The following is a 26,195-nucleotide window of genomic DNA, read 5'->3' as shown; positions in this document are numbered from 1 at the left end:
CACCTCTAGCCTTTGCTTGAAGACCCCCAGGGTAGGGGAGAGCACCACCTCCCTGTCACTAGGAAGACATGTGGATAGCCCAGGGATACAGCACACTCACCTTACCCACAATTCTCACTCAATAGCAACATTTTTCCAAAAAATGTTATGAATTTTCCTTAAAAAAAAAAACAAAAAAAAAAAACTTTTTAAACAAGCCCTAGGGGAGAGGCCTCATCCAGGACACAGGTCCTATCAGCCATGCCTTGGCCACTCACCACCTTCTCATGGGAAATTTCAGACCTGGTTTAATAACGGCTATTACTGCAGGTCATGGCTTGCAGCAACAAGGGTTTCTGGGTGGCCTTCTGTGGCATCAAGGGGTATTACCTGCATGCTGGGGTCAGGGAATGATGGTACACAGAGTCAAAGGGACTTGGCCAAGGTCACCCTGAAGTCTGAGGAAGACTGTGGAATTGAACCAGTGATGCCACACTCCCACCCTCGGCCCAGAACATCCCCTGCTCTCTGCGAGCACCAAGACTGACCTCCTGGGGATGGGCGGGGAGGCACTGCCTGAACACTAAGGGCACATCTACACATGCACTTTAATGCGCATTATCTTATTTTAATGCGGATTAAAGCATCACTAAAAAACCCATGCTGCTTACTTACTGTACATTAAGACAGACAATTTCTTAGTACCTCACCATGGCAGGCGTTTTTACACATGTAAGCGCCGCAGCACCGGGCACTTCGAAAAGCGCCCAGCACCACAACGCGTGCAATTGTACAAGTGGCGAAATGAACATCAGCGCTGAGAAAACGGCAGCGGTGCTCTTTTGAGCTAACACCCATCAAAGGTGCTTTAGTTCAAAAGCGCGTCACCACCATTTTCTGCACATTTTGCTGCTTATACCACTGCATGCGGTGCGGCGCAGTGTGCATCAACTCGCGTGCGGGGCAGACCCGATTAATCAATAAGGTATGCATCTAAATGCCCCAAGGTACTAGATTTAATGCGCATTAACGAAAGTGCGTTAATGCTCATGTAGACACACCCCAAGTGCTGCAGAGACTACAGAGCAGCAGATACGTTACTCCCCAACAGGTAACCCCAGGGAGGGAGGTCCCACTGAGCCACCTGGTCAGCCTCTGCGCCTTGGCTCCACCAAGGCTGTGACACTTCCTAACCTGTGGAACAAAACAGCAGGGACGGGCAACCTGTGGCTTGGTCCCAAATCTGCTGGCGGTATTGGGAAGCCTTCCCAACTCCCATCCATGGGTTTTGCAACTGGAACCCCAGCCAGGAAGGAGAACTTAGTATTTCCTTGTGCATCTAGCACAAAGCCATCTATGTCCCAAGGCTGCATTCAAGGGCGTGCTCAGGGCCCGGCAGGGCTGGTGGTGGGTGGGGCAGGACTTAGCCTTTTACCCCAGGGAAACATGCCTCTCATGCCTGATTACAGGTGCCTAGACACGGCCCCAGGACAGCAATGCAGCTTAGGATCACAGAGGGAGCCAGAGCCAGTGTCTCCTAACCAGGAACCCAGCCCCACCTGACCTGAGCTCCTCTCTCTGTCCTAGCTAATGCATCTCAACAGCTCTCCCCAAGGGAAACCCACAGGCTGCTCCATTCCCTGTCCCTCTGTGTACAACACCCCTGCTGAGCTAAGCTAAAGGCACAGGCCAAGGTATTCCCCGCTGCACACAAAAGCAGCCCTGGGAATGGGGAGAACATCCAGCTTTGCCCAGCAAAGAACATCAGACCCCGGCCCGAACCCAGCGTGCAGGGACCGTCACCCCGCACAGCCGTCTCGCGACAACAGTACAGCAGCCCTGCTCCCCTGGAGCAACACGTGGCCGGGGTTATTCCCCTGGTGTCACTATATTGCTCCCTGCCTGGAGGAGATGGGGCTTTGAGGAGAAGCAGCAAAACCCTCTTCCTTTATGCACCAGGTAAATGCCCTTCCCTGTGCAATATGACCATGCAGGCCCACTCGGCTAGGGGTGGCGGAGGGCGGTCTTCCACTGAAGGAGGAAGCTTTAAAGCCCCTTCCTCTGCTGCTTTCACCTTGGGTGGGGCAAATATATTCCCGGGATGTGCTCTTTATTACTGGTACCACACCAACAGCACCCTACAAACTGCACCTCTGGATGAGCACAACTTTTTCCCTTCACACTCAGCTCCCTAAAGTAGCAGCAGCAACGAGCAAGCTGCCGCATCTGTAGCATGGTGGGGCTTCCTAGCTGCGCTGAAGAGGCTTCTCCCTGCAAAGCAGAGGTCTGGGGGGTCTTGGTTCATACCAATGTGTCTGCAAATTCATCTGTTGCAGGAGTCTTCTTGGTTACCAGCTCTCCATCCTCTTCCAGCTCTGGGCCAGGCTCAGTCAGCTCACTCTGGGTGTGCAGAACTGGCCGGGTAGACACCAATTCACCTGCTATGTTGGTCACCATCGATGGGTCTCTTCCACCCCAGGAGAACCAAGGGCCCCCAAGGGCAGCAGGCCTCTTCATCACCTTTGCATCTCAGCTTCCAGGCTCACCTGTCTAATGCAACCTTGCAACCGCAGCTATCTTCACCCCTCCAACTCAAGCCTAGCCTGCTTGTCAGCACGCTGCACCTAGCAGCCAACCGGCTCAGACGCAGGACCAAATGTCATCCGAAAATGGCTGCTGGGAGCGTGAGCGAGTGCAGAGGAAGGCATCAGGGACAGACAGCCACAGGAGGGAGGGAGGAGAAGGAAACGCAGGAGGCAGAGGAAAAACAGGAAATGAGAGGATGAACAGGAGGTCAGATGACAGCATTTCATCCCTAGGGGCCTAGCTACTCAGTGTCATGCTATGGGACAGAGTACAAAGGAAAGTCCCAACCAAGCAAATCGGGCAACGGGGGTATGAAGCACTAGGCAATGGTCCTCATCCACCAGGCATCATCTGCCACGAGCCACCACCCCTCTCAGCCTCTGCAGCGATCCCTGGCACCGAGAGCAAGAGGCACGTGGCAACATGTGTGGGCCCAGCTGGAGACTATTTGAAGACTGCCATGTCCCTCAAGCATGCGTGCAAAGCGATGATCTACTTGCTGATCCACCCCGACCACAAGCAAACCCACTCCCCGCCCCCAGAGACATCTGCTCAGAGCACCCAGGACCTTATCAGGAGTCCTGATTTGCAGAAAAGGTCAAAACAGCTGTCATCAAGGAACAGAATAACTACCTTGGTGGAAAGTCCACAAGACAGGAACGCCCAAATTCGTGGAGGAGCCCTCCCTGGATTTACTTGTAGGTCACTCATCATCTAAGGCTCCCTGGAGGGGCAACAAGGAGCTCTTCTTCTCTAGGTTTATCGCACCCATCGCACGTGCTTTGATTTTTTCTTTGGAGGCAACTGAAACAAATTCTCTCGCTCTGGATTAGAGACTTCTACAAAGCTTTGGACACCTAAATCCAAGAGGCCAGTGGCTCCAAGGCACTACGCTGACAGTTGTACCCTTTAGATGGACGAGCGCAGGGACCTTTCTATGGCATCGCTCAGAAATGCATGCGTGAATCAAAGCTAATATACAAGCCTAAGCAAGTCTTTGAAACCAATTCCATTTTCATCAGAAACTATCTAGGAACGCCAGCTGCTTCAGACCACGGTGCTCATTCATTAGCAGAGACGTAGCCAGGACTCTTCTATTTATGCCCTAATCAGACAAAAGCAACTTTTTTTCTTTTTTGCTTTTGCCATGATTTGGGGGGATTTCAGCTGAAAAAACAACAGTCCATTTTCACTAGCCTGCTTATATTGTTTTAACAGGAGGCCCCATCTGGCCTGGAAAGGAAGCATCTACCAAGGACCCGTTTGACTGGAAACTTGCAGTCGGCCCTGCTGGGAAGCCCCAGGAAACCTGGGTCCACCGGCAGCACCAGAACCAGTCCTGCAACTTCACGGGCCATGGCAAACACATCCATCACCCAGATACAGCTTGCGCCACCCTTTAGCACAGCCACAGAGACGTAGGGGCAGCAGTCTGTGGAAAACTGAAGTCGCAGCAAGGTAGGCGTGTGGAAACCAATTGGAAGCGAGGGTAATTTTCTTCCATTTACTCAAGAGGATAATTACTTTGGATAGGGCCGCATACCCTTTTGGCTTGTAATTAGCCAGTAAACCAGGTCAGGGTTTGCTTCATATTAGCAAGACTCTACTAGGGGTTGTGCTCTTGCAGCCAAAGAAAACAAGTCTGGGCCTACCTTTCACCCCAAGTGTAACTTCTCAGCATCCAGCACAGTTGCCAGGGGAATGAATAGCTCCTGAAGCAAGCTCTTCAAGCAGATTAAGCAAGCACAGATGAAAAGGGAGGACAGCAGAGGCAGATGGTGGCAGAAGGCACGTGCCTGGCACATGCGGCGACGTGACGGCATGCCAGTCCGAGGACGCTGGTCTCGCGGTGAGGCTGAGCCTGGGACCGGTGCAGTCTTCTGCTCTATTGCAAGCTCCCTACATGACCCCAGGCAGGTGCCTTCCAGAAACAGGGGAGAATAACTCTGCCCTAATGCATGGGGCTGTTGTGACGACAAGCAGGGTAATGATAGCCGCCGTCAAGTCCCTGCCGGGGGGCTGCAAAGAGGATGGAGCTGGACTGGTCTCAGTGGGGGCAGATGACAGAAGGAGCAATGGGCTCAAGCTGCAGCAAGGGAAGTTGAGGTTGGACATTAGGAAAAACTCTCACTAGGAGGGTAGTAAAACACTGGAACAGGCTCCCCAGAGGGGCGGTGCAGTCTCCATCCTTGGAGGTTTTGAAGACCCGGCTAGACAAAGCCTTGGCTGGGATGATGTAGTTGGGGCTGGTCCTGTTTGGAGCAGGGGTTGGGCTAGATGTGACCTCCCAAGGTCCCTTCCAACCCTCATTTTCTGTGATTTTATGATATGTTGGGGACGTGTAGATGCACGTACGCATGGGTTTTCCTCATGCGTGCGTGTGCTTATGTCCACAAAACTCATTGACAATGACTGAGAAATGCTCACATAACTACCCTAAGAATCACAGGTCTCACCCCTCTGTCAGACTAGCTAGCTACTGGAGTTTTAATACACTGCCACCCTTGAAAAGCACTAATGACTTAGTCCTGAACTCAACCATCAAAAATGACTCCCGGGGAGGAAGGATGCTGACATCTATCCCAGCCTCTGCAGCTGACTCGCTGCGCACCCCAGGCAAGTTGCTTCACCTATCTGTGCTCAATCTTTTCAGGTGTAGAAGAGGGAACCCTACCTACCGCAGAAGGGTGCTACTAAGCTGATGGGTGGTGGCGGATGACAGACTAAGAAGCAATGGGCTCAAGTTGCAGCAAGGGAACTTGAGGTTGGATATGAGGAATAACCTTCTCAATAGAAGGGTAGTAAAGCACTGGAACAGGTTACCCATAAAAGTGGTGCAATCTCCATCCTTGGAGGTTTTGAAGACCCGGGTAGACAAAGCCTTGGCTGGGATGATATAGTTGGGGCTGCTCCTGCTTTAAGCAGGGGGTTGCACTAGATGGGACCTCTTCAGGTCCCTGCCCAGCCTCACTGTCTATGAGTCTAGGTTTGCTTTATGAAGACAGACAAGGTCGCTGCATCCAAGAGCTTGCAGCCCAAGGTACAAAATGTGATGGAAGATCATAGGGAGTTAATGGAGTCTGATAAGGATCTGGGTGAGGAAAGAACCACCCAGGACCTCATTCAGTGAGTAACCAACTCCCACGCGAGTCATGCTCCCACCACCTCTACAACTCACCTGCCTCATAATTACAACTCTCCCTAAAAACCAGGACAGCCATTAAAAAAACTGAGTTCCCAGGCCGGGCGAGTAGAAACAGGTAAGCTCTTCTGTTCTATCTGAGCAATAAAACCGAATGACTTGAGCCTATGGACCTTCAAAGCCAATGAGAAAAATAATTAAGGTGCACTCTTTTCTGGTTGCTCAAGCAGTTGGTAGTAAAGCACATCAGAGGAAAGGACTCGGATGCTAGATGGCCCTGATAAACTGAAGAAATGATCTGACAACCGGAGGGGGACGTTTAATAAAAACTAGTGCAAAGCACACCGCTCGGAAAACAAACGGCAAATTCAACGATGCTACCTGGGGAGCGAGTGGCAAGTTTGCAGCAAGACCCGAAAGGATCAGGGGGCAACAGTGGACCAGATGCTGAATTATAAATCAACAGTGTAATCCAACTGCAAAAAAAACTAATGGCATCCAGGGATGCTTTGAACAGGAGTGCCCTATGCAAGGCACGAAAGCCAACTCTTCCACTCTGCCCATCGCTGGCATCCAGGCCTGGGCAACTCACTCGAAACAAGAAAGATGCAGACGCTGGGGAATAAAGTATAAGAAATTTAGGGAACATGATATACAAGGAAAGATGGGAAGAACTGGGATTACCTAGACCACAGAACCACTGAAAATGCCCCAAAAAGGATTGTTATGAAGATAATGGTGACTGTCTCAGGCCATAAGACATCATAGGTATAAATGGCAATGTGATTTAGGTTAAATGTAAGAAAGATGCTAATTCTAAGCATGACTAAGCTATGGCACACATTATCACAGAAATTAGCTACAGCCCTTTTAGAGTCTGTGTCACTGGAGGTTTTGAATGCAGGTTAGGCAAATATGCATCTGGGATGGTTTAAACCAGGAGGGTTTTGCCTTCAACAAGGATCTGGGCTAACCGAATCCAGTAAGTCCCTTCCAGGCCTATTTTTATTTTTTTAACCTTTCTGAATCTCCATGTGTCAATACCTCCTTTTCTCCTCCGTACGCTGAACTTACTAAAAAGAGTATAAGCACAGGCCAGGAGGCATCGGTGGCATGAACATCCACGCCTTTCCTGTCCCAAGCTGCTGCATTTCGATTACGTTTCCTACTTTTTTAAAGTGCTGATGCATTTCTTTTCTTCAAACCTGCAACAAAGGACATCTGACAAACTTTGCAAATAATGAAAAAGGGGGGCGCTAAAACGAGCAAGATCTTCCAGGAAAAACCTCTCTCCTACTCTTTAACTATCTCTACGTCTAACCTCACAGGCACGGACAGCGGGCTTGACGTGGTCTACCAAGCCAGGATGCAGCTACCCGAAGGTGAAGACAGGGATGCTGCACAACCTGCAGCGGATCGAAGTTTTGCCAAGCAGCCAGGAGGCAGAGCAACTTCACACTTTCTACCACATCAGGCATGGAGCTGCCTCTTGGTCCTACCCAAGGTGCAGAGACACTTTGCCACGGACCTCAGGGGTCTCCAATCTGAAAACAACGGGCTGGGAGGGGCTGTGCCAGGCAGCTCGGCCAACGCACACCCAGCTCGGATGTGCCCTTTATGCTCTGGGCATTTCTCTAGCAAAGTGCAAACACGCTCGACTTCCTGGTGGGCTTGAGATCCTGCCGAACACTTGTTCGCACCCGCTTGCAAAAGCGCCATGCAAACGCTGAGGATGGCGTCAAGAGGGAGAGACCGGCCTATTTATAGCTGGGAATGCTGCACCGGGATGCAAACCCACGCAGTTTCTTCTGGGATTCCCGCCCTGCCTCCAAGGGGACGCTGCGGCTCCAGCCAGCGCACAGCCTCCTCCAGCTCAGACCCGCTGGAGCAGGGCAGAAAAACTCTGCAAGACGTTTGCCCCCTCTTCCAGTGCAACCCAGGACTGCCACGCGGGCTCTGTCCTCCGGCACGCTCGGACAGGACCCGGCTGCCAGCACCATCCCAGTCCCACCGCCCATGATCAGCCCATTAAAATCACTTGGGGGACCGAAGCAAGGGGACAGTGCCAACGTAGTGTCACGGTTTCTAAGCGCCAGAAGAGCAGGGTCCTGGGACGAGCTTTCTACTCCGAGCGGAGTGGGCCAAAGCTGAAAAGAGCTCAGCATGCTCATGGAAGATGGAGCTGGTCGTCTGCGACAGCAAAAGGATGGATGCAAAGACCTAGGAGGTCCTTCCAGTCTGGCGTTCCCCAGAGGCACGACTGCTTCCCATCGCGGTGCTCTCGTAGCTATTCAACCCGCTCCCAGCAGCAGCAACAGCAACAGCAACAGCTCTCCTTGCCCCAACACAGACAGGTGCATGGGTTATCGGGTGCCGGGCTCTGTCCTCATCCCGCTGCAACATCCTCGATCAACCCTAGTCTCCATCCCTAAATCAGTCCTGCCATATCCTGGAGTTGTTTGCATGGCACACTCCGGTGCAATGACATCTTTCTGGGCTGGAGCTGCCCAGAACCATAGGCGATATTATAGGTCTTTCTCCAGGTGTTTTACTTTGCCACACAGCTCCAAAGTCTCTTTGGGTGTCAATCTGGCACATTCAAATCTGAAGGCTGCCCCATGATTAGCAACACATTATCATTATCGTGGTATATTTGGAGTGTATTTGGGTATATTTGGAAGTGACCGTGATGGCATCAGCTGAGAGGATGAATGAGTACAGCTCCAAGAAGGACTTGTCCAACCCATCCAGAATTACACTGATGGACCCCATCCTGCTTGCATTCCCATCAGGTCTTGAACACCCTCTGCACATGGAGTTGCCAGCATCACATTTGGTGGATACGCAGGTGAGTAGTCAAAAAGAGATGACACTAAAATCAGGAGCTCTGACAGTACACAGCTACCTGCAGAAATCCAGTGGCACGGGCAGACGCATGCGTGGCGAGATGGCGACACACTCCATTCGGTACCAGCTAATTTATCCTGAGGAGTCTCTAGGAAAAGGCATCCACTGCCTGACCGTTATTTATCTGCAAAGGGAAATTTCTCTGGCCAGGTGCCTACACAGAGCACCGCCGAGCCGGGTTCAACACAGCATCGAACCCAACCCGCCGAGCCGGGTTCAACACAGCATCGATGCCAGACACTTGCAGTACAAGTGCACAAGCAGCCCAAGTGCTACTGCACAGTGTGCAATGCCTTGCTCTTAGACTGGATGTGCAATAACAATATACCAGGAGCCAGCCAGACTCTTCTCTCACAGCACTATAAATTAAACGTGGGTACAAACCCAGAGCCAAGCAAGAGGTGAATCTAACCCACCTGCCTCGCATCCTCCTGCGGATCGAAGGTGCAGCTGAAGGAGAAGGCGGTCGTAAAGCATTAGATCCATGGGTACGTACAGCGGGAAAGGAAAATTAAATGATGCCACCCCACAGCCGGCAGAAGGGCACCTGGATTTACAAAGCAGGGAAGCCTACAGAAGCAAAGGTCCCTCCTTGTCTTAAACGTACAGATGCGTGACGGTCCTTAGCGACGTCTCCGGGGGCTTACCAAAGCGAGTGTGCACACGCACCCCCATCACAGACCCTCCAACCCAACCACGTGAAAAATCACAACACAAATGCTTCACACGACACAATCTGCATGCACCCAGCCACTGCCAAAGCTTTGGGGGTCTGAAGATCCCTGCCTATTGACACCGATTCACGCTCGCCCGCGGTGCTGGCAGCATTTCTGACTTCCTCCAGCCGGTAGACAGCATCAGACCAGGGGCTTGGACTAGATGTGACCTCCCGAGGTCCCGTCCAACCCTCATTTCCTATGATCCTAAATCTGCCCTGAAAAAGGAGGGAGGGCTGCAGATGAGAAGAAGGAGGAAAGTCAGAAAGGACATCAGCTCATCGGACGCACGAGTCTCCCCTACCTATCCCTTCACTTAACATTTGCTCCTCGTAGATAAAAGGCAGCCCGGATGCTAACCATCTCTGCCCATCATCTCCAGACCTTTACAAACTCGGTTAAGGTGTGACTACCAGGGAGATACAGGGATTATTTCTGCCACTGCGGTTTCTAGAGACCCCAGAGATCAAAGCCCCCTTCGTGCTACACATAATACACGCAAGAAAAATCAAGCCAGATCCTGGCCCCAAAGCTGAGGAGTAGGGTGAGGCAGTGGTGTGGGTCCACGGGCTGAATCAAGTCCCTGGGACTGACCCGAATGACAGCCCCACACACCCTGGATCGGGGCAGAGGGGTCCAGCCTCACACACACTAAATCGGGCCCCATTGCAACAAATCCCAGCCACAGTCCTGCATGCACCGAATCGGGCCCCAGCCCCAGCCCTGCAGATGTCAAGTTGGGCCCCACCGCTGCAGCACAGCCCCAAACGCACTGGATTCAGGCCCACCGCCCCAGCCCCGTGCGTGCTGGCGGGATCCCGTTTGCAGGGCCACACTGTCTGGAAACATAGTGGTGGGGCAGCAGTGCCAGCATCAATCGTCACCACATGCCCCTCCACCCCATCACCAAATTTTGGGACCCCTGATGGAGAAGTGATGTCCCAGCAGCTGAATCTGACCTGGCCTGGAATAAATCATGTGGCTTTCACGGGGACATCCATATGGACAGGCTGCCCGATGTCAACAGAAAACGAGAAGCAATGGCTGAGATTTAAGGGAGGCTTCGGAGTAGTTAGAAACTCAAATCCCACCGAACCGCAATGAAAAGTGGAATTTGGGCCCGCGGTCCCTTCGGCAGTCCCAGTCTCCAGCACGGACGCATTCGACCCACATACAATCCTTCCAGGACCAAACCCCGCCCAAAACCGAATCACCAGACACCGAATACAAGAGCTCAAAAAACCCCAGAGCAGAGGTATCCCCACCCCGTTCGCCCGCCAACACACACGTGGCACGTATGGGAACAATCATCTCACTGCAAGCGCGCCCCGAGTCCACATTTCAATGCCAAAGCATAGGAGAGAGAGATGTCAAGTATCCACCTGACATCCCTGCCAAGGCAGATGCAGTACATCAAGTGTTTGCACAGAGACATCACTTCTCCATCAAGGTAAATATAGCACACGGGCCTCCGGCTAGCAGAGGGACTATCATAAAACGTTCAAGCCTTCCTCTCCCGCACCTGCTTATCTTAGCCTAAGTGATGCTCTTCTGGCACTAGACCCCGAGCACCGTCCTTCATCCTGTTTGCAGCGCCTGTGCGGGCAAGACGGACACAAACCTGGTACCGTAGCCGTTCCCATTACAGACCCTATTTTCAGTTGCTCAGACGAGCTCAAACCATTTCAGCTGAGGTCTGCCTCCGGCTGACTTCTCCTGTGCAAGACTTCTTAACAGGAGCATCTCATGCAAATCAAGGGAAGGCATCCTCCGACTGGCGAGGCCTCATAGCGTGCCCACTTTGAGGCCCCGCGCTTCCAAAAAGTTGTGGATAGGTTGGAAAGAGTCCAGAAGAGAGCAATTATTCACGTCCTGGGGAACGTGCCTTATAAACACAGGATTAAAAGATTTGGGGTTATTTAGACAGGAGAGAAGGAAGATAACGGGGATTCAATAACCATTTTCAAATGCCTAAAGGGCAGCTATAAAAAGGATGAAGACAGACTATTTTCTGTGGCTGTAAGGGGCAGGACTAGGAGCAATGGGCCTCATGCTGCAGCAGGGGAAATTTAGGTTGGAGACAAGGAAAAGCTTTCCCATTAGGAAGGAGGCAGCAGCAGCATCGGGGCAGGCGCTAAATCGGGCCCCGCTGCCCAGAGAGGTGGCGGAGTCGCCATCCTCAGAGGCAGCTAAGACAAAGTTAGACACTTGCCTAGTTTAGTCAAAGACAACCCTGTCTTGAGCAGAGCATTGCACGAGATATGACCTCCTGAGGGCCCTGCCAGCCCAAATATGCTATGATTCAGCCAAAATGCTTGAGTCATTTCTGAGAAGGAAGCTAGAGGAGGGGGAAGAACTGCCCTGGTTTTGATCAGGCTTGTTTCTTCAGCAACTCGTCTGCACCCGGGCTTTGAAGCAGGAGCTTGAAATTTGGTGCAGAATCATCGAAAATGAGGTCTGGAAGAGGTTACATCTCATCCAACCCTCTGCTCCAAGCAGGACCAGCCCCAACTACATCATCCCATAGAAAATGAGGGTGGGGAAGGGAGCTCAGGAGGCCACATCTAGCCCAGCCCCTGCTCCAAGCCCAAATCCATCATCCCTACAAGCGGCCTGTGCATCAGGGATGCACCAAATTTGGCCAAGTTACAAGCCTTTAGAAAACCTCCTTTTGCACTTGTCTGCCGGAGACTATGACAGTGTTAGCTGATAATTTCCCTTGACAACCCACCTCCACTGCGTGTACCTCACAGCCCACGGTGGTGCTTTCCCCTCCATTACTGCTCTGGGGCTGCAAAAAGCAGGCTGAGTCTAGGTCTGGGTGCCCAAAATGAGTGCAAGGAGTCTCCCTCTCTCTCCTATGCTTTGGATGACACCCCGTTGGACGCAGGCAAACATGCACATAGGCAGAAAAAGAGTGAACTGGGACCAGGAGCTGGGTGGGCGAAGATAAAGGAAAGCTGGAAACTGGGAAGAGAATGGGAGTCAAGAGGGAAAGCGGGACCTGAAACTGGGATGGAGAACTGGTCTGGATAAGCAGGGCCATGCACTGAGAAACTCAGGAGGAAACGGCAAGCGAGGGGGCCTGGGAGAGAGATCCAGAGTGAATTACAAGTCGATCAGAGAGATGGAGACAAGCAGCCAGGGGCAGGCGCCGAGGCTGGATGTGGACCCTGGGAGGGAGCCGGGAGACTGACCTCCGCGAGCCCAGGGATTCGTGGTGCACGAGTGCCGAGCAAAAGGCAAGGGCAAGTACTCTGGGATGAGCAGGAATGGCTTGCCCCGCAGGGAGCCCATCCAGGTGGGCCAGGTGTCACCAGGCGGCCCGGAGCACCAAGGGGATGCAGGGGTGCAAAAGGTGAGCACAACTCCAGGATGCATCAGGACAGGAACACCCAGCACAGCCAAGGAAGCGTGCACAAGGCCTGATGAGACCTCCTCCGGTCTGGTCATCCACGGTCAAGAAAGAGCCAGTGAAACAGGAGCAGCTTCAGGAAAAGGCAACTAGACAGACAGGGAGAGTGGAAAAGCTACCGGCAGGTGACCAGAACATCTTGACTTCTCATCCTAACAAAAAAAAGGCCAAGGGGGAGTATGATGGATGTCTACAAATGCACCGGGGAAGCAAGCCTGAAGGAAGGAGAAGAGCTACTTAAGATGATGGACAATGCTGCCCCAAGAACAAATGGGTACGAAGTGTCCCCGATTAAATTTAAAGCTGGAAATTAGAAGGTTAATTCCCGAGGGCAGCGAGGCTCTGAAACAGCACCCAGAGCACGGCAGGCAAAAACACCCCTCCCGCTTTCAGGTGAAGCTTGATGCATTTATGAAAGGAGGTTAAGGAAAACCAGGCAACTGGACTCAGTGACCCAAGAGACTTCTTCGAGCCTGTGATCTTCTGCTCATCAAGTATCCTCTCCCACTCTGCGCGCTGCAGAAAAATAGCATGTGATCACGCATCGGCACGAGCGCAGAGGAGCTGAATTAAAGAGAAACCACCTTTCTGATGGTTTCTGACTTCCCAGCTGGACTTTGCAACCATGAGAAAGTTATCTGAGCAAGTTTATGGTTGCAGGTGTGAGCACAGTGCCCAGGTGAACACCCCAACGCGCAGCCGTGTGGCTCGCTCACTCGCTCTCCGGCTGAACTCGAGTTTTGCCCCTAACCCTAACTGCTGTCTACACACACAAACCTCAACGGCTCAAATCAGGGAGAGCGTTTGAAGCGAGTAGAGCCAACCAATGCAGGTAATTCTCTGGAGACGCGTCCGCTTGAGTGATGGCAGCTTGTCGCGCTAATCCAGTCACCCTCTGTAGCTCAGCGCGGCCTCTCCCAATCGCTCGGAGGAACTCAAAGGCATTACCTGGAGCTCAAACCGGTTGCAATGCAGACAGCTCCTTCAGGGTTTGCTTGTGTTTCGACCCCGCGGCGGGCCTGAATCGCTTGCACAGATACACCCGCGCCGGCCGGGTGTTGCCCGTAGCAGCATGGAGGCTGCAAAATTATTTTACCCACCTGAGGCCCTGGCTGGCTGTGCTGCTGTAGCGAGGCTGTTAGCAAGGCCAAGCTGGCTCAGGTGCAGCCAGGCAAGCTGCAGTCATCACACCTTTGACCTGCAGCGCAGACACTCCCTTAGTCTATTTACCTCCCAAGAAAACACACCTTGACTGCAGCAGACGTACCGCGGGGCGCTGCTGATTACCAAGAAGTCAACGACGTGAGCCGCCCTACAGAAACGAGGGGCCACAAGCCATACGGTCCTCGAAAACGAAGGGACCTCGGGGGCTCATCCTTAGATCAGTCCGGTCCCTGGCACACACAGGTACCCGTGAGCCCCCCTGCCGGGATTGTGCACTCCAGGCAGCACATAAGAAAGCCACGCACCCTGCCCGAGCGAAGGGCATTCGAAACAAGGGCGTCTCAAAAGCACCTTCTCACCACCCTCTCCCACTGCCTTTCTCCCTTCCCTTCGCAGCACCCGGTCCCCTTTCACTCAAGGCCAGCACAAAGGGTGCAGAAGTGATGACAGGCCACCTGCTCCCCATCCCTGCCATGCTCTCCCCCTGCCTACCCCACGCCCTTCTCCCCTCCGCAGACATCAGGGCAAGGAGCTCCGAGGAGAGATGCAGGACCGGGTGATCATTTTATTTGGGTGAAGGGATGATTCATCCCACAGCAGACCCATCACCAGCGTCCAGCAAGCCGGGGAATGCAAACCATTTACCTGGGGGATGGTCGGGAATAGGAGCAACTAACTCCTAGATAGCAGTCTCCTCTGATATGCATAGGACGGAAGGGAATTGTTCCTTTGCTTTCTGAGATAAGGTGGGGTGAGGCACGGCAGCACAGGCCAGAAGCTTGCACCTTTTAAGCAGCCCTGCAAAATAAAAGGCATGGAAGCACTAAGCAAAACAGAGCAACCCTCCGGGTAGAAATAAGGAGCACTGAGGTTTTGCCCCTGGGGCACGTGTTCAGCTTGTGAACCAAAAGTCAGTATTTTCCCCACAGATAAAACGTCCGACTTTGAGGTCTGCAGCCACGGGTTCTTCTTTTTGTTGCTGTATTTTTTGACAAAAAAGCTTTACCTCGCCCACAAAAACCGGATGCTTCTCTCTGAAGTCCGGCGCTCGACTAAAAGTTCGGTTGCGTGCTGGGCAGAAAATCTTCAGTCTGTTTTAGTCGGTCTTAACCGGCCTAAATAGCAGGAAATGCAGAACGCTGGCGCAGATTTGGTCGAGGATCGATCGCTGTTTTCTTCCATTTCCGCCCATCTCGTTGTGCAGTTCACGCCGGCACCGTGACACCATGTGCCCGAGGCCCCTTCCAAAAGGGACTCTTTGTAGGGGTTCAGCTCCATCCTTTCTGCCTTTGCCAGTGAACCGGGCCCAGTCAACACTTCGTGATCGCTTTGAAGGAACTTCTCGGCCCCGAGTCCTTGCCTTGTCCCAATTCATGGAGGACCCAGGGAAAACAGCCCAGAAACAAAGATCCGGGAGCAAAAAAAAAAGCAAAACTCCAGGGCTTACAAATTGATGGGGATAAACAAGACCTGACTGCTCCTAATTCAGCGCTAACAAGATAGTTTGCTGATAGTTTACTGAATGTTAATTGAATCCTCGGCAGCTGTTACCAACTGTGGTGATCAACTTAATTTTAAATTAAATAAGCAATGAATGCTCAACTGAACTTCTATTACATTTCACCCAGAACATGAAGTATGGGGGGCTTTTAATAGACGTTAAACCAGGCAGTTATGGCAAGTTAGCTGATATTTTATTACCGTAAGATAATGGCCTTATTAAATCTAAAATAACTAGTCCACTCGAGGAGGAATTATACAAGGCTTGGCTGACGTTTGTCTGGCTCAAATGCATTACCAGACAGATTTACTGGCTTGTCGGGGGGGTTCCCCCCCTTTTTTTTTTTTTTTTTAAAGCAGTGAACACTGCTAGAGAAGAGATGCAAAAGATGATGGAAATCCACTACCCAGAGAACAAGTCCAGCTACCTCTAAGCTTTTCCCTGCGTTTCCCTCATCCTCACCATGCTGGGGAGCAGGAGGACATATTGCGACCATTTTACAGAGGAGAACTGAGGCACAAGGAAGAAGCAGCAATTTTGCTCTATTCCCCAACAGAAAGCCCGTGGGAAGTGAATCCATCTCAATCCCAGTCAAGTACCATCCTGCTGGGCCAGACAGCAACAGTACCAGTGTGCCCTGCACCAGTATGGGACAGACCTCGCTGGCCCTTCCCCATCCATCCAATGTCTTTTTCCTTCGCGCCCCCTTGCATCCTCCAGCATTTTGCATTGGCACGCCGAGACCCAAACTCATTTCACAAGGGATACCTAAACCCCATAAAAGAGAGACGGCATCTTTCGACATCCGCGGATCCAGCCTACTTTCAAGACCCGACGGAGCAGTGAAAGGCATTTCATCACACCGCCCGACCGCCCACCTATTCTCCCTCAAAACACCTCGACCGTCATTGCAAAGAGTCACACTTTGACCGTTCGTGAAAGCAGCACGAATCTGGACCAGGAAACCTCACATGCATGCACGCCGTCAGAAGCAAAAGCGGTGCAAAGCGCATAAGCGTTTTCTACAAAATCACGAAGATCAAGGAGGAGGCAACGCACAGCCCAAACAGGGATAATTAAGGTAGGTACCGCATTCGCTGTGCAAGGCCTCTCCTCACATCTAAAGTACTCCCTGTCTCTTTTTCAGGCTTTAAACGAGCGAATGCTATTGCTCTAGAGCAGCTAACCCACAGGGAAGATAAAAGACTTACTACTGCGGCCAGTTTAGGCAAGACGCTGTTAGGTCTAGAGTCTGGGCCGTGTGTTGGACAGCCTGAAGTGGCCGGGTTGTGGTGGTGGCAGCACTTGTGTGTTGCGTATGCACACAAGTGTAGAAGACGGAACTGGATTCTCCCCTACAGAACCCACCAAAAGCACCAAAAACAATTTAAAAGTCAATTAAATTCATGCAACTCGACTATAGGAAAATGGAAAGGCACACACGCACACAAATAGGACTGACGGGGGTCTCATTAATAACACAAAGGGACAAAACTGGTCCGGCCGGTGCACAAGGGCCAGCCAGGCCTCAGCTTGAGACCCCGTCAAGCCACTAACGAGGAGGAACCGCTCCAAATGCTCCTGCCCTGAACGTCTCTGAGCGTCTGAAAAAGGAGGGCTGTGATGCACATGAGCCCGCCCCTCATCTAAGAAAAGGTTATGGGCAACCCACGACGCCACGGGCGTTTGTTTTCCTTCCTTCAACAGACTGTGACACTCTACAGAGAGTCTGCGAGCGACTCAGACTCATGCGTGTGCGAGTGTCACCCACAGATCCCAACAGCAGATACCGATCATCTAACATGACAAGTACTTGCTGACGGAGACTTCAAAACGATCATTTTCTTCCCGCCTCTCGCGCCGGCTCAGAAAGTGATCGAAGGTGATTCTCCTTGGGATCAGGGGAGAATCTCTGCTCGAGTGTCTTTGCTACTCATCTTAATCGCTACGATTAGGCAACATTTTTCATATCTGGATTAGCAACGCGACCGCCTGTCTTTCCATGCCCGGAAGCACCGGGAGCAGCACCTGCTAAGCACCAAGGCTGGTCGAAGCAAATGTCTTGAATTGTCGAAAGCCCGTAGGCATCATGGGGGGTTTTTCTGGTCTGTGGTTTTCGGTTTCATTTATTTTCTTTTCACTGTTTGTTTCTATTTTACAAAACAAAAAGCACACCACGCTTTCTGACATTCCCTTTTGCGAGTCTCGGCCGACAGGCATGAGCTGACTGCAAAACCTTTCCTTTCCGATCCTCGTGTTGAGACTGCTGCTTTGAAAGAAGTCCTCCAGGTAGTCATGGGGCTCCTTCAAAGTCCTCCCGCATCAGGAGAGGGGCAAGATAACAGACCTTAAAAGCACAGCGGTACCTAAAGGAAGCGCGTGCTTCACCGGTGGCATTGCAATGGGTGGCTTAAGAGCAAGATCATTCAAAGTTTATTTAGGCTTCCCTTTTCTGCACCCATTTCACACTGCTGGGGGGGCAGCACGCCGTCTCGGACATCGTCCATACCCCGCGTGTTCAGCAGTGGCTGCGAAGGCTGGACGCAGGGGAGAATACTAGAGTGAAAACTGAAGTTTAACGTTTTTACACCAATTCACCTGACAAACCCAGGGTCCATCTATGGCAGCACCTGTCTCCCGCCGTGACTACCCATTATGAACAAAGCTCCCAATCCTTCTTAGTCAAAAAAGATTTTGAATGTGGCGGGTTTAGCATCTCTTCCAAAACCAGTAAGAACGAACCCCTCGCAATTTCATTAAACGTCCCCCCCAGGCCTTGTGCTACGGGACATATTAAATAGACACGCTCTCTCCAATTCGCTTACTTGGTGCTTTTTATTTTACCAGCTCTCCCGCGCTGACTTGCAAACACCGGCAGTCCCTCTTAATATCTCCTTCATCAAATTTTTTTTTCCTCCAGCCCTTAATCATTTCCATCACGCTGCTCTGAAATGCTCTAGCTTCTCTTCGCTGGGCAGAATGAAGGGAAAGCAACTCGCTTGAGGTTTCTGGAGGCGTTAACAGATCTGGCATCCAAATGTGAAAAAATTATTTGAACAAGCACGATACCCATGCTTCGAAATCAAATGGCAGGCGCCTACCCTGATGGGGGCCCTCTGGATAGTATCATAATAATAGTAATAATCACTGAGAAAGCCGTTCTGATCCCAGGGCAATACTAACAGCCATCATTTTGCACCTTTATTAGATTCAGAGATCAAAGGTATGCCCTCCATGGGCATCCAGGCTCCTGCCCCCTTGCAGATCCCCCGTGCAAACCCTCTCTACGTGTCGTGTACCCCGACAGGAGTATCCTTCAGCGTCTAGCAGGGGCGAATGCTACCATAAGGGAGATGCCCGAATGCTTGAATTTTAAGCTGTCACATGTTAGAGCGCTGCCTCCTGCCAACTGCAAGAGCAAGGCCGCGGCAACGGTGCAGTCAAAGTGGGACCAACGCTGGTATTCAGAATTAGATCATTTTGAGATCTCATCTGCCTCAGCATGTAGTAAGCAAATGGTTATCACTTTGGAAACTGGGATTTCCAATGGTTGCTGCGCTGCCTCGCTATCTCTGTCTTATACAGCAGCAAAGGACCGATATAGTTTTAAATTATTTTGTTTCTCTCATTTGCTCTTTTCGGTCAGCTGCCCTAAGCTTGTTGGTGGGCAGGACAGTCCAGGGTGGCGCAGTCTCCATCCTTGGAGGTTTTGAATACCCAGAAGACCAAGCCGTGGCTGGGAAGATGGAGTCAGGGCTGGCCCTGCTTCGAACAAGGGCCCCGGCGGCCTCCTCCAGCCCTCACTGTCTATGACTCTATGACAAGCATCTCATTAACAGCTAAATAATTAACCAAATCAATCGTTTGACCCCAGTATTGTTTCCTGCCATGGCGGGGGGTCGGACTAGATGATCTACTCAGGTCCCTTCCGACCCTAGAAACTATGAAACTATGAAATAAAATAGACACTTAACCCCATAGCAAACCGTGGCCAATGGATGTGGCCGACAGGCAATGTACACACCTTTCCATGCAATGTTCCCCCTGCCACCCATCCCCAACCACATTTGGATGGGAAAATCCCCGTCGGGGAGCATGCAATTCAATTCTCCACCGTCAATTCAATCCTAGGCCCCGCCGCCAAGACACTTAACAAGGAGGGGAGACAACGCCAATTGTAATGGGTGATTAAGATGCGTATGACAAAGGTACAAGTACCCCGTGAAAAAGGAGAAATCTGGGAAAGCTGCCGCGCAGGCAAGTGCTAGAACAGGGAGCAACGCAGGTAACGCGTCTGCCACGTGGCCAGTCTGCTCTACTTTGGGGTGGAGTACGCAGAGGCATCGTCCGAGACACGCGTGCACCGAAGCACGCCGATAAACCGAACAGGGCTAAAGAAACAAAACCGGACGATGGAGCGAGTGGGAGCAACTTGCAAGAGGCCAAGAGACCTTTCAGCAGGCTGCCTGCAAACTGCAGAAGGGAGTTCAGGCCCGGCGGCAAGGAGGAGGTCTGTAGGGTTGGAAGCTGCCACGCTGGTCTAAAAATCCCATCTCGGCTGGTAACCAGCTGCCATGAGCCGCCGGGGCCCACTGATTCAGAGGGAAGCACGCGGGACCTCGCAGACAGACTTCCCGGTCATCGTTCTGGACGGCAGGATGGACGGGAGCGCTGCGGAAATCAGGGTGCACGCGTTTTAACCGTGCGGCGCGAGAAGACACGGCGACGGCAACGCCAGTGCCCGATCCAAACCCCAGCTGCCCCCAGTGCAGACGCGCCTGGACGGACCGTGCATCAAGACCAAGCAAGAGAGAGAGGAAGAATGCATGTAAATGCAAGCAGCAAGGATAAGGGGAAAAAGCAGACTGACCACAGCCCCAGAAACATTTCTGACAAAGTTCCCATCACGCTGCGGAATAATTGTCTAAGGCAAGCCTTGCCTTTCGGGATCCGCGCGTGATAAAACCCTGGAATGGAAACAGGCCGAATACCCCACGGGTCTTTTCCAGGGCGCGCTGACGCCGGGCAGCAGCTCTCAGGCAGCCAGCAACTCGGACCGCAGCTGAACCGGCGACCCAGGAGCGAAAGGCTCTGGATCCCATCCTCGCCCTCTTCCCCCACGGTCCTGTATTTAGGCCCCCATGGCTGGAACAGCTGGGGAACATCATACACCGTGGCATCAAAGCCTCCAATCTCCCAGACTGCTTTCTGCAACAACAAGAAGCGCGCCCCAAACACTTTGCTCCCTGCTGCCACGAGCTAGGTCAGATCAGGTCTGGCCCAGTCTCGTGCGTCACACGTGGCATGCCCTGGACGGGAGAGCGGCCTGGGTCTCAGCGGGGTTTTCCCCCCATTCCTCTCTCCCTCGCAGCCGCGCCCCTTGCTCCTCTGCTCAAAAGCTTGCCCTTTCCCCCCCAAGCACGTGTGCAACCCCCGGTGAATCTGGCTGAACCGTGCGTTTCCGCCACCGGGCACTCGGCTGACGGCGTCAACTCATCCGCCGTCGGGGCGCAGGGGCCCGTGGACGCGGCGCCCGTCGCCTCAGGCGACCTTTCGGCCCCGGGCCCGCTTCGCCAGAGATGAGGAGAGCCAGAACCCGACGTTCACCGTTTTCAGCCCCCCGCCCGCACGCCCGCCCGCAGCGCGCACAAGGGCCGCAGCGCCGTGGGGGCCAAGCGGGCGCCCCGCCGAGCCCGAGGGGCCAGGCCCCCAGACAAGGCCGCGCTGGCCGGGCCCTCGCACCCCGGCCCGGGCCCCCCGGCCTGCCCCAGGAAACCGGGGCGTCGGCAGCCGGAGGGGGAGGGTGGGCCGCGTGCAGGTGCCCCCCAGAAGAGCGGGGATCCCGCTCGCCTCGAAGCAAGGGGGGCAGGGGCACGCCTGCCGCCCAGGCCCCCGGGGGAGGCGCACCCCCCGCACAGGCCCCTGCAGGCCCCCCGGGGCGGGGGCGGGGGCGGGGCGCGCGGGCCCGGGCGGGGGCGGGCCGCACTCCCGGGGGGGGCCCGGGCGGGGGCGGCGGCGGCCGGGGGACTTCTCGTTTGCAACGGTACCTCGGGGGGGGCGCGGGACGCGGCGGCGGCGGCGGGAGGAGGCGGCGGGAGGCGGAGCCCGGCTGCAGCGACCGCCCCCGCCGCAGTGCCCGGATCCTGCCCCCCCCCCCCCCCCCCGCCCTTGCACGCGCCCAGCCTGCCGCCGCCCCCTTGCACGCTCCCCGCGTGGGCTTCCGGGCTCCTGCCCCACCTTGCACACCCGCCGTCCGCGGGCCTCCAGGCTGCTGCCCCCGGCACCCCCCCCCCGGGCTTCCCGCCAGGCTCCTGCCCCCTTGCACACGCCCCGCATGGGCTTCCGGGCTCCTGCCCCGCCTTGCACACCCCCCATGGGCATCCAGGCTTCTCCCCTTTGCACGCACTGCCCCCTTGCACACTCCCCGCGTGGGCTTCCAGACTCCTGCCCCCTTGCACACCCCCCATGGGCATCTAGGCTCCTGCCCCCTTGCACACCCCCCCATGGGCATCCAGGCTTCTGCCCCTTTGCACACACTGCCCCCTTGCACACTCCCCTGAGGGCTTCCAGGCTCCTGCCCCCTTGCACACACCCCCATGGGCATCCAGGCTTCTCCCCTTTGCACGCACTGCCCCCTTGCACACTCCCCGCGTGGGCTTCCAGACTCCTGCCCCCTTGCACACCCCCCATGGGCATCTAGGCTCCTGCCCCCTTGCACACCCCCCCCATGGGCATCCAGGCTTCTGCCCCTTTGCACACACTGCCCCCTTGCACACTCCCCTGAGGGCTTCCAGGCTCCTGCCCCCTTGCACACACCCCCATGGGCATCCAGGCTTCTGCCCCTTTGCACACACTGCCCCCTTGCACACTCCCCTGAGGGCTTCCAGGCTCCTGTCCCCTTCTACACCTGCCCAGGGGCATCCCAGCTCCTGCCCCCTTGCACACTCCCCTGTGGACATCCAGGCTCCTGCCCCCTTGCACACGCCCCGCATGGGCTTCCGGGCTCCTGCCCCGCCTTGCACACCCCCCATGGGCATCCAGGCTTCTCCCCTTTGCACGCACTGCCCCCTTGCACACTCCCCGCGTGGGCTTCCAGACTCCTGCCCCCTTGCACCCCCCCCATGGGCATCCAGGCTTCTGCCCCTTTGCACACACTGCCCCCTTGCACACTCCCCTGAGGGCTTCCAGGCTCCTGCCCCCTTGCACACACCCCCATGGGCATCCAGGCTTCTGCCCCTTTGCACACACTGCCCCCTTGCACACTCCCCTGAGGGCTTCCAGGCTCCTGCCCCCTTGCACACACCCCCATGGGCATCCAGGCTTCTGCCCCTTTGCACACACTGCCCCCTTGCACACTCCCCTGAGGGCTTCCAGGCTCCTGTCCCCTTCTACACCTGCCCAGGGGCATCCCAGCTCCTGCCCCCTTGCACACTCCCCTGTGGACATCCAGGTTCCTGCCCCCTTGCACACCCCCATGGGCATCCATGCTTCTGCCCCCTTGCACAGACCTCCCCCCCGCCCCTTAGGCTTTCAGGCTTCTTGTCCCTTGGCACACACCGCCTCCTACGCCCCTTGCACTCTCTCCCTTCTCTCCCCATCCCCTTGCACGCGCCTCCCCTCTTATTACCTTCCTCTCCCAGGGGCGCAGCCCCCAAACACAAAGCAAAAGTGGTGCCAGGCTGGGCCTGGCGGGCAGGAGCCGGGGGCTGACGTCAGGGCCCCAAATCCGTGCCTTTGGCTGCAGGCAGATTTGTCCTTGTAAGGGCTGCAGGCAGGAGAGGGAGGGCGGGCGGGCGAGCGGAGCAGAGGGGGAAGGGGGATGGCCTGCCTTGCAAGGGGGAAAGGAGCAGGGCAGGGGTTGCAATTCCCCGGGGCAGAGGAGCCGTGGGGCAGCGGGGGTTGCCCTGCATCCGCCAGGAAGGATGCTGGTACAGCCCAGGAGCCGGCGCGGTGTTTAACAGGGCGGCTCTAGGCCTGCATCCCGGAAGCCCGAAATCCCTGCGCTCGTGGTGCGTGGGCACCGCAGCCCTGCAGGGTGGGGGGGTTTAGTTTGCACCCCAGATTCATGCATGTCGCCTAATCCATTTTAATAAAGCCTCACCTGAGTGCCAGGTCTCCCAGGTGGGCAATCACATTTCCCTTCGCATTTCCCCACCCCCTTGCTCTCCCGCTGCTGGGGGCTTGGAAGAAACCGAGTCCGCGACACAGGACGGTCAAATGCACGGAGACGAAGCGGGGTGGGGGAGGGAAATTCTTCCCTGGAATATCTCTTGGTTTGATCGTTCTACAGTTACGTGCGAGAAAGCCAGTCCACAAGAAGCGGAGGCGAGCGGCAGTTTTCAGCTGGATCGAGCGTGACCCCCGGCAGACCAAGCCTGGCGTGTTCACAGCTGGACGGGGCAGCATTTGCACCAGGGAGCGAGAAGGGTTGCGGTGCCGAAGGCAGCTCTGCCAAACCTCGCTCTTTTGGAAGGAGATGCTTGGACGGCTTCTCAAGCACTTTGTGAGTGCCTCGCCCTGGCGATGAAGGATTTTGCTCTGCGCTTTCAGGAGACGTTTCAAATCTCACTCATCGCTTCCTGAAATCCCCCTCCTTCAAACAGCGGGGTTTGACAGCCCGCGGAGGATAAGTTGGCCTGCTAAATTGCAACGCCTGCGTGGGTTAGGGGCGCGGAGACGCAGCGCAGCCTGCCCGCGCGAATCGTATTGCCGGATCAGGGCCAGAGCCCGGGAACATTTGGTGGGTTTTGGAGCGTGGAGATTTCAGATGGATGCAGGCCCTCAAATTTAGCAGGCAGAGGCAGAGCAAGAGCCGACTGCTGGAAGCCGAAGCTAGGGAAATGCAAACTGGAAACACTGGGCAAGTTTCTAACGGTAAAAGGAAGTCACACTTGGAAGACGGCTTACTCGAGGCACGTGATGGCAAATCTTCCAGTCAGGCCTTTGAATCAAGGTTGCACCACTGCCCAAAAGATGCACGTCCGCTCAGCTGAACGCCCCGGACTCTGTGCAAGAAACAGGTCAAATCCTGCTGCTCATATCGTGCCGGGCAAGCTCGACGATCCCTCGTGCGGCACCACGTGCCTCTGAGCTGTACGGCTTCTAAATCAGAGCCCGCAGAGTTATTTAGTGTCCATTTTTCTCCTCTGTCCGGTGTTTTTATGCAAATCTGCAGCAGACCTTTCGTTATATCACGCCGATAAAAATATCTTGCATAGTTTCATAGTTTCTAGGGTCGGAAGAGACCTGAGCAGATCATCAAGTCCGACTTGCAATTTAAGGGAAACTGATTTGTCCAAAATTAAACAGCAGCAAGAGTTTTCTGGTTAGCCTCCTGGAGAAAGCCAGTGATCAGATACTCTCTTTACTACAGGTCCAATGTCTGACACGTCCTTCCCCATTGCAGTTATGGAGTCGACCCGGTCGTGTTAACAGGAGAAAAAACACTTTTTAAATCTTTTTTTTTTTTTTTAAAGCAGCTATAGAAATGTAAAGTGCTTTGCAAATATTAAGCCTTAAACCTCCAGGCTAGTAGACTGATTTTGTTTCCATTTTGCAGATAGACACACTGAGGGTAAGACTTGCTTTTTCAAAAGCGGCCTAAATGAGATCCTGTAAGTCAAACATGACCAGGGGCTGGACTCAATGATCTTCCGAGGCCCCTTCCAGCCCGAATGTCTATGAAATCCCATTTCGTGAAAGTTACATCTGCGGTGAATACAGAAAGCCAAGCTAGGCTTTCTAGGCAGGGCCACTTTCGTGACGAGCCGTGAACGTTTCTATTCTTTACTTTGCGACCATGACCCGCATCTCAAATTGCAATAAAGAAACGTGACATCTTCAAGTACAGAGTCTGCAGCCGGGAAGATCCTTCGCACTCAACTTTTGCAAACTTGATAGACTTGAGGCAGCCCTCGGAAAATGCCAGCTCTTCGTTTGCACTCTTTTCTTTTCTTTTTGTCTTTTTTTAAATACAGGAAAATAATAGAGCAATTCTTCTGTCGCCAAGAACTCCGAAGCAAGTCAGATGCTTTTAACGATGCGGATTCCTATTTGAGCACTGACCTAGAGGAGCTAAAAATGCTTTCCCCGCATTTCCCTGCATCCCTTTCCCTATAAGTGGCCCATGCCCTGTACTATTCCAGCACAGGATGCATGGTACTTGGCAGCTGAAACGCAGGGGAGGAACTGGGAGACCAGCTTTCTGCTCCCGCCTTTGCTGTACGGCTTTGGTCCAGTCCCTGCACCTCGATTCGCCCGCGTGTCAACCACAAGCACGAAAGCGGGGCCTGCTTTCCATGAGTGTCCCTACATCTCTGGGCTTTCAGCTGGGCAAGAGGGGGAAGACAGAACAGCCTGAAGGAAAGCCTCAAGCATGTTCAATGGGACATCGCCAGCAAAGCCTTGGGATGCAGAATATAACCCAAACTCCCTAATGTTTGGTGGTGCTTCGAAGTTTCCAGTTGCAGAGAGCCGGCCAAGGGGCTCTGACGCACTCCCTTTACCGGTCGATATCCCACACACGGGGCGGCTCACCTACTCAGTGAATTCGCCTGCAGGTAAAACCTGGGAGATTGGGAATGACACCGAGGAGGCACCTTTCGTTGCAAGTGCAGCAGCCTGACTTTCTGCTCAAGAGAGGACTTGGTTAGCCACCTCCTCTGAACCAAATTTCTGGGTCTTATCTATGACCTGTTGATCCATGGTTGGACGATGGAGATGATTTTTTTTCTCACTGCCCTCTGCTGCAACGGGTTAACAATTCCTGATACTAAAGTGGAGATG

General features: G+C 54.0%; 1 protein-coding gene and 1 long non-coding RNA gene across 7 annotated transcripts in view; one reads left to right on the top strand and one right to left on the bottom strand.

Annotated features, from left to right (window-relative positions):
* LPP (LIM domain containing preferred translocation partner in lipoma) overlaps positions 1-21,528 on the bottom strand; it is a 423,011-nt gene extending 401,483 nt beyond the window's left edge. For 5 of the 6 annotated variants that reach the window (XM_090050830.1, XM_090050829.1, XM_090050835.1 and 2 more), the window contains exon 1: positions 21,458-21,528. The gene's annotated coding sequence lies outside the window, so the exon portion shown is untranslated. The remainder of the gene's footprint in view (positions 1-21,457) is intronic. The other variant, XM_090050836.1, reaches the window with a different exon arrangement.
* LOC149863258 (uncharacterized) lies at positions 21,415-24,934 on the top strand. The gene is made up of 2 exons (XR_016442873.1): positions 21,415-21,453; positions 23,701-24,934. It is a non-coding gene; the product is annotated as an uncharacterized LOC149863258 (long non-coding RNA).
* Positions 24,935-26,195: the final 1,261 nt, after the last annotated feature.

The sequence above is a fragment of the Crocodylus siamensis genome, chromosome 6 (assembly GCF_052110815.1).
Source record: "Crocodylus siamensis isolate JL-2025a chromosome 6, ASM5211081v1, whole genome shotgun sequence".
Lineage (NCBI taxonomy): Eukaryota > Metazoa > Chordata > Crocodylia > Crocodylidae > Crocodylus > Crocodylus siamensis.
Note: the sequence above shows the minus strand (reverse complement) of the source record. Positions and strands in the feature narration are given on the sequence as shown.